This window comes from Berghia stephanieae, unplaced genomic scaffold (assembly GCF_034508935.2).
Source record: "Berghia stephanieae isolate SIO BIC M18660-M18661 unplaced genomic scaffold, UCSD_Bste_1.3 scaffold1935, whole genome shotgun sequence".
Classification (NCBI taxonomy): domain Eukaryota; kingdom Metazoa; phylum Mollusca; class Gastropoda; order Nudibranchia; family Aeolidiidae; genus Berghia; species Berghia stephanieae.
Window position 1 is genome coordinate 2,590 of NW_027622996.1, and position 8,382 is coordinate 10,971.

An 8,382-nucleotide genomic window follows, 5' to 3' on the forward strand; every position below is an offset into this window, starting at 1 on the left:
GTAAAACGAATACCTGGCCGTGAGTAGTGTTTTCTCCGTCCTGTCGTGTCCCGCTCTGCACGTTAGAGTGTTGCTGTTGGCTGTAGACGCGTTGTAAAGCGCTTTGAGCACGATTGCCTGGCTCGGCGCATAGTTGAGTACTCGATAGAAAGGTTCTTTACTCGCATTCTCTCCCCGTAATCAGATGTAAAACGAATACCTGGCCGTGAGTAGTGTTTTCTCCGTCCTGTCGTGTCCCGCTCTGCACGTTAAGTGTTGCTGTTGGCTGTAGACGCGTTATAAAGCGCTTTGAGCACGATTGCCTGGCTCGGCGCATAGTTGAGTACTCGATAGAAAGGTTCTTTACTCGCATTCTCTCCCGTAATCAGATGTAAAACGAATACCTGGCCGTGAGTAGTGTTTTCTCCGTCCTGTCGTGTCCCGCTCTGCACGTAAGTGTTGCTGTTGGCTGTAGACGCGTTGTAAAGCGCTTTGAGCACGATTGCCTGGCTCGGCGCATAGTTGAGTACTCGATAAAAAGCTTCTTTACTCCATTATCTATGTAATAGATGTAAAAACGAATAATGGCCTGATATTTTTCGTTGGTCCCCTCATAAGTGTTTGATGGCTAACTTATAAAGCGCTTTGAGCCGATTCCTGCTCGCGCATAGTTAGTACAGTAGGTCACATTCTCGCCCCGATCAGATGTAAAGATCCTGGGTTATGTTTTATCCTCGTCTGTCGTGTGCTTGCACCTAGGCGGGCGTAGACGCGTTGTAAAGCTTTGACCCGATTGGCCTGCCGGCCGCATAAGTACTCGATAAAAACTTTTACCATCCCACACGAATAATAATAATAAAAATAATATAATATCATTCAAATATATTAATTCTACTAATATAATATAATACTATATAATATTTATAAGGTCTTGGTTACGATCCTCGTTCGCGCATACTTTACGAGTTGGGCCACGGGTCGGCCAACCGTGCCGGGGTTCAAATCCCGGTTTGGGAGCTTTATTCATACGATTTTATCGCCTCGTCGATTCGAGGCTTTACCGCACGGGCGTCCCTGGGGTAAGAAGCTCTCGCTACGGCCGAGAAGGACTCTAGCGCCGGGACGCTCCCGCGGTAAGCCCTCCGAGGGCCGAGGGAAAAAACTTTGGTCGAGCGCATTTCCTCTACGGAGCGAATTTGAATGAAATAAACCCACCACCTATGATCGCACCTGGGACCTCCCCATTGCCGACCGGTTTTGAACTTCGGGCCCTTCCCGTTAGGGCCCTGTACTCGCTTGGCGGAGTGTTAAACGCGTTCCCGCTACTTCGCTAGAGTCGGGCGATCGACGACTCGGGCTCGATCGAGTTGGCCCACGGGCCGGCCAACCCTGCCGGGGTTCAAATCCCGGTTTGGGAGCTTTATTCATACGATTTTATCGCCTCGTCGATTCGAGGCTTTACCGCACGGGCGTCCCTGGGGTAAGAAGCTCTCGCTACGGCCGAGAAGGACTCTAGCGCCGGGACGCTCCCGCGGTAAGCCCTCCGAGGGCCGAGGGAAAAAACTTTGGTCGAGCGCATTTCCTCTACGGAGCGAATTTGAATGAAATAAACCCACCACCTATGATCGCACCTGGGACCTCCCCATTGCCGACCGGTTTTGAACTTCGGGGCCCTTCCCGTTAGGGCCCTGTACTCGCTTGGCGGAGTGTTAAAACGCGTTCCCGCTACTTCGCTAGAGTCGGGCGATCGACGACTCGGGCTCGATCGAGTTGGCCCACGGGCCGGCCAACCCTGCCGGGGTTCAAATCCCGGTTTGGGAGCTTTATTCATACGATTTTATCGCCTCGTCGATTCGAGGCTTTACCGCACGGGCGTCCCTGGGGTAAGAAGCTCTCGCTACGGCCGAGAAGGACTCTAGCGCCGGGACGCTCCCGCGGTAAGCCCTCCGAGGGCCGAGGGAAAAAACTTTGGTCGAGCGCATTTCCTCTACGGAGCGAATTTGAATGAAATAAACCCACCACCTATGATCGCACCTGGGACCTCCCATTGCCGACCGGTTTTGAACTTCGGGGCCCTTCCCGTTAGGGCCCTGTACTCGCTTGGCGGAGTGTTAAACGCGTTCCCGCTACTTCGCTAGAGTCGGGCGATCGACGACTCGGGCTCGATCGAGTTGGCCCACGGGCGGCCAACCCTGCCGGGTTCAAATCCGGTTTGGGAGCTTTATTCATACGATTTTATCGCCTCGTCGATTCGAGGCTTTACCGCACGGGCGTCCCTGGGGTAAGAAGCTCTCGCTACGGCCGAGAAGGACTCTAGCGCCGGGACGCTCCCGCGGTAAGCCCTCCGAGGCCGAGGGAAAAAACTTTGGTCGAGCGCATTTCCTCTACGGAGCGAATTTGAAGAATAAACCCACCACCTATGATCGCACCTGGGACCTCCCCATTGCCGACCGGTTTTGAACTTCGGGGCCCTTCCCGTTAGGGCCCTGTACTCGCTTGGCGGAGTGTTTAAACGCGTTCCCGCTACTTCGCTAGAGTCGGGCGATCGACGACTCGGGCTCGATCGAGTTGGCCCACGGGCCGGCCAACCCTGCCGGGGTTCAAATCCGGTTTGGGAGCTTTATTCATACGATTTTATCGCCTCGTCGATTCGAGGCTTTACCGCACGGGCGTCCCTGGGGTAAGAAGCTCTCGCTACGGCCGAGAAGGACTCTAGCGCCGGGACGCTCCCGCGGTAAGCCCTCCGAGGGCCGAGGGAAAAAACTTTGGTCGAGCGCATTTCCTCTACGGAGCGAATTTGAATGAAATAAACCCACCACCTATGATCGCACCTGGGACCTCCCCATTGCCGACCGGTTTTGAACTTCGGGGCCCTTCCCGTTAGGGCCCTGTACTCGCTTGGCGGAGTGTTAAACGCGTTCCCGCTACTTCGCTAGAGTCGGGCGATCGACGACTCGGGCTCGATCGAGTTGGCCCACGGGCCGGCCAACCCTGCCGGGGTTCAAATCCCGGTTTGGGAGCTTTATTCATACGATTTTATCGCCTCGTCGATTCGAGGCTTTACCGCACGGGCGTCCCTGGGGTAAGAAGCTCTCGCTACGGCCGAGAAGGACTCTAGCGCCGGGACGCTCCCGCGGTAAGCCCTCCGAGGGCCGAGGGAAAAAACTTTGGTCGAGCGCATTTCCTCTACGGAGCGAATTTGAATGAAATAAACCCACCACCTATGATCGCACCTGGGACCTCCCCATTGCCGACCGGTTTTGAACTTCGGGGCCCTTCCCGTTAGGGCCCTGTACTCGCTTGGCGGAGTGTTAAACGCGTTCCCGCTACTTCGCTAGAGTCGGGCGATCGACGACTCGGGCTCGATCGAGTTGGCCCACGGGCCGGCCAACCCTGCCGGGGTTCAAATCCCGGTTTGGGAGCTTTATTCATACGATTTTATCGCCTCGTCGATTCGAGGCTTTACCGCACGGGCGTCCCTGGGGTAAGAAGCTCTCGCTACGGCCGAGAAGGACTCTAGCGCCGGGACGCTCCCGCGGTAAGCCCTCCGAGGGCCGAGGGAAAAAACTTTGGTCGAGCGCATTTCCTCTACGGAGCGAATTTGAATGAAAAAACCCACCACCTATGATCGCACCTGGGACCTCCCCATTGCCGACCGGTTTTGAACTTCGGGGCCCTTCCCGTTAGGGCCCTGTACTCGCTTGGCGGAGTGTTAAACGCGTTCCCGCTACTTCGCTAGAGTCGGGCGATCGACGACTCGGGCTCGATCGAGTTGGCCCACGGGCCGGCCAACCCTGCCGGGGTTCAAATCCCGGTTTGGGAGCTTTATTCATACGATTTTATCGCCTCGTCGATTCGAGGCTTTACCGCACGGGCGTCCCTGGGGTAAGAAGCTCTCGCTACGGCCGAGAAGGACTCTAGCGCCGGGACGCTCCCGCGGTAAGCCCTCCGAGGGCCGAGGGAAAAAACTTTGGTCGAGCGCATTTCCTCTACGGAGCGAATTTGAATGAAATAAACCCACCACCTATGATCGCACCTGGGACCTCCCCATTGCCGACCGGTTTTGAACTTCGGGGCCCTTCCCGTTAGGGCCCTGTACTCGCTTGGCGGAGTGTTAAACGCGTTCCCGCTACTTCGCTAGAGTCGGGCGATCGACGACTCGGGCTCGATCGAGTTGGCCCACGGGCCGGCCAACCCTGCCGGGGTTCAAATCCCGGTTTGGGAGCTTTATTCATACGATTTTATCGCCTCGTCGATTCGAGGCTTTACCGCACGGGCGTCCCTGGGGTAAGAAGCTCTCGCTACGGCCGAGAAGGACTCTAGCGCCGGGACGCTCCCGCGGTAAGCCCTCCGAGGGCCGAGGGAAAAAACTTTGGTCGAGCGCATTTCCTCTACGGAGCGAATTTGAATGAAATAAACCCACCACCTATGATCGCACCTGGGACCTCCCCATTGCCGACCGGTTTTGAACTTCGGGGCCCTTCCCGTTAGGGCCCTGTACTCGCTTGGCGGAGTGTTAAACGCGTTCCCGCTACTTCGCTAGAGTCGGGCGATCGACGACTCGGGCTCGATCGAGTTGGCCCACGGGCCGGCCAACCCTGCCGGGGTTCAAATCCCGGTTTGGGAGCTTTATTCATACGATTTTATCGCCTCGTCGATTCGAGGCTTTACCGCACGGGCGTCCCTGGGGTAAGAAGCTCTCGCTACGGCCGAGAAGGACTCTAGCGCCGGGACGCTCCGCGGTAAGCCCTCCGAGGGCCGAGGGAAAAAACTTTGGTCGAGCGCATTTCCTCTACGGAGCGAATTTGAATGAAATAAACCCACCACCTATGATCGCACCTGGGACCTCCCCATTGCCGACCGGTTTTGAACTTCGGGGCCCTTCCCGTTAGGGCCCTGTACTCGCTCGGAAGACCGTTTACGCGGCGTTAAACGCGTTCCCGCTACTTCGCTAGAGTAGTGCGATGGGAAATTCGGGCTGTTCGGAGGTCGGGCTCGGTTTGCCATACGTGCCTGGGGTCGAATCTGAATTTGCACCAAAAAAATTTTTTTTTTTAGTAGTCCGCAAGAGGAAAAGGGCTACCTTACCAGGGGTTTGGGACGTATAGTAGGGAAGGCGGTCGTCGGTCGGAAAAATTGAAATTGAAGCAAGGCGAGCCGAAAGGCGCGCGGTGGCCTCTGGTACACCCACGGTCACCAGCGCCTGGACGAGCGGTGGTCGGAGAGTCCGGAGTCGGTCCCAGGTTAGCTCCTCGGTAGAGGACCTAGAGTCGTGTGAGCGCGAGCGTGTCCGGGCGGTCGGAGCAGTCCGACCCAGCAGCGAGAAGGCCGAAGGGGTGAACGTTTGTGCGGTAGAGTCGAGAAGGGCCGTCGGCGAAGGAGTCGAGCGCTGGGAGTTCTCGGCGTCTGGGCTTCGGTCGTCGGCGCCCGTAGCCTCCTGTCCCAGCGGGTCCGTCCCGCCGGGTTGGAAATGGATACGCTACCAGGTTGATCCTGCCTGTAGTCTTATGCTTGTCTTGAGGGTTAAGCCATGCACGCCTATGCTCACCCTACACAGAAGGGGAAGCCGCGAACTGCTCAGTATATCGGCGATAATACACGGGGTGGGCGATGTTTGTCCGGACACCTGTAGGAATCCCAGAGCTAATACGTGCACACGAGTCCTCCTCCTAACGGGGTTACCTCCGCGGGGAGAGGGCGCATTTATTAGGATCTTGACCGGCGGCGGGTGGTTAACGCCGCCCGCCAGGCTGAGGCGAACTCTGGGTATGTGACGACCGCTGTTAGCGGCGTGCCCGTTTGCTCGCCGTCCCATCAAATTTAGACGGCCCGGGCAAGAGCCCCCCGTGTTGGCTACGGGTGACGGAGGATCAGGGTTCGATCCCGGAGAGGGAGCCTGCGAGACGGCTACCACGCTTAAGGGTGGCAGCAGGCGCGCAACTTACCCACTCCCAGCACGGTGAGGTAGTGAAGATAAATGTCGGGGCTGGGCTCGCATGCGAGCCTAGCGGTCGGATTGAGCGTAGACCAAACACGTGCCGTTGATGACCTATCGGAGGGCAAGCCTGGTGCCAGCAGCCGCGGTAATTCCAGCTCCGATGGCGTATGTTGTAGTTGCTGCGTTTAAAACGCTCGTAGTTGGATCTCTGAGGTGACGGCAGCGACAAACCGCGGGTGACGTTGCCCCGGCGATTATGCACCGTCGTGGTTTTGGGGATGGAGCAAGCGGTGCCTTCCGGTGCCGCAACCGGACCCTCGCGACGGATCTCGCCGGGCATCGCTTGCCCGTCGCTGCCGGTTTAGTCTCTTTCCGTCTTAAGCCGTGTCGGCTTGGTACGTGGCGTATCTGGGCCGACACTAAGGTACGGGCGGTGTTCTCCCTGAATCAATTGGAGTGCTCAAAGCAGGTCGTGCTCGCACAGCTTTGCTCGGAACGATGTGATGACGCCACCGCCCCGCAATGTAACCACGGGACCGGTCTCCGTGGGGGCGGTGGGCGAGGTCTATAGAGACGGCCGGGGGGCGGCGTACTACCGCGGGAGGGGTGGAATCCGACGATCGCGGTGGGACGAACAAGAGCGAAGGCACCGGCCAAGAGCGCCTTCGTTGATCATGAACGAAAGTCGGAGGAACGAACGCGATCAGGTACCGCGGTAGTTCCGACAGTAAACCATGCCGACCGGTTACGCGGGGACGTCCCCTGTGGGGAAGCCTCGCGAGGCCCCGGAGAAATCAGAGTGCCTGGGCTCCGGGGGGAGTACGGTCGCAAGGCTGAAACTTAAAGGAATTGACGGAAGGGCACCACCAGGAGTGGAGCCTGCGGCTCAATTTGACTCAACACGGGGAAGCTTACCAGGTCCGGACACCGCGTGGATTGACAGACTGAGGCTCTTTCATGATTCGGTGGGTGGTGGTGCATGGCCGTTGCTAGCCCGTGGAGCGATCCGTCTGGTTCATTCCGATAACGGGCGAGACTCTGCCCTGGCGGATAACAAACGGCGGTCAAGAGGGGTCCGTCTCACGGGTTGGGTCGGCGTTCGGCTCTCGGGTCGGGCGTCGGTCTTCCCACTCAGGGAGAGGCGGTGCCCCGGACCGCCGTCGCGCAGGCCGCGTCCTGCAGGGATTGACCTCGAGCAGTGCGTACGAGATGGAGCCATAACAGGTCTGTGATGCCCTTAGACGTCCTGGGCTGCACGTGTGCTACAGTGGTGGCGCCAGCCGGCGCGGTGTAGACCGTGAGCGTAGGAGTCTTCATGTCCGGGGTCGGTCTTCCTGCGAGTTGGGCCGTGAACTCGGAATGCCACGTAGTCACGGGTCAGCATCCCGTGCCGACTACGTCCCTGCCCTTTGTACACACCGCCCGTCGCTACCTTCGGTGGACGGCGCAGCCAGGGCCCCGGAGTGGCCGGCGAGACGGAGCTTCGGCTCCTGAAATCGCAGTCGTCGCGATGTCGCCCGAACTGCGCTGCCCCGAGAGGGTAAAAGTCGTAACAAGGTTACCGTAGGTGAACCTTCGGTAGGATCACGTCCGATTTCGTTTTGCCCCCAGCCCGCCCGCCCGACGGGTGAAGGGTTAAAACACTGTCCGGTGAGGCCGGGCTGCTCCCTGGCCGGGGAGCGGTCCAGGCTGATAAACGGGGCGGCGGCGTTGCGCCGCGAGTAACCGCGCGCGCAACGCTTGCCCCCCCCACCCTTTGTCGTCGTTTGGCCCTTAAGCGAGAGAAAATAAATACAACCTTTGGCGGTGGATCACTCGGCTCGCGCGTCGATGAAGAGTGCGGCCAGCCGTATTGAGTCGTGTGAACTGCAGCTGCCTCATTGAACATCGACGTCTTGAACGCAAATTGCGGCCGTGGGCGTAAGTCACCGGCCACGTCCGTATGAGGGTCGGCCCTACGACGTCGCCGCAACCGGTCTTCTCGGGGGGGACTGAGCGGCGCGACGTGCCGTACCGGTCGGGTCTCGGCCCGACTGGCGGCCGTAGATCGAGGGCTCCCGTCTGACCACGGGAGACGTCGTCCCCACCCGGCCTCTGGGTATGGGCGGGGGACGACGAATAAGACGCGCACCGAAGACGGGGAAGCACGCACGCGATCGGCTGCTTCTTCCTCAATCCTCGGGCCTGCTCGATGTACACGCGAGCGAGGGCTTCGTGGGGGTATGCGGGGAAGTAAGTATAACGACGCGCGGCGAACCCGACGGATGGGGCGATCTGCCGACCTCATATCGGACGAGGGTACCCGCCGAACTAAAGCATTTCAGTAAGCGGAGGAAAAGAAACCAACGGGGACTCCCCCAGTAACGGCGAGTGAAGCGGGAAGAGCCCAGCGCTGAAACCCCCTGGGCCCGTGCCCGCGGGGAGCTGTAGCGTTCGGGTCGGTGTCGAGCGGGATCGGGAGCGCC

At 59.0% G+C, this 8,382-nt stretch overlaps 1 non-coding gene and 1 pseudogene across 1 annotated transcript; both read left to right on the forward strand.

The window, feature by feature from the left end:
- The first annotated feature begins 5,459 nt into the window (after positions 1-5,459).
- On the forward strand, positions 5,460-7,507 carry LOC144961255 (small subunit ribosomal RNA; annotated as a pseudogene).
- Positions 7,508-7,712: 205 nt separating this feature from the next.
- LOC144961254 (5.8S ribosomal RNA) lies at positions 7,713-7,869 on the forward strand. Its single transcript, XR_013643111.1, has one exon. It is a non-coding gene; the product is annotated as a 5.8S ribosomal RNA (ribosomal RNA).
- Positions 7,870-8,382: the final 513 nt, after the last annotated feature.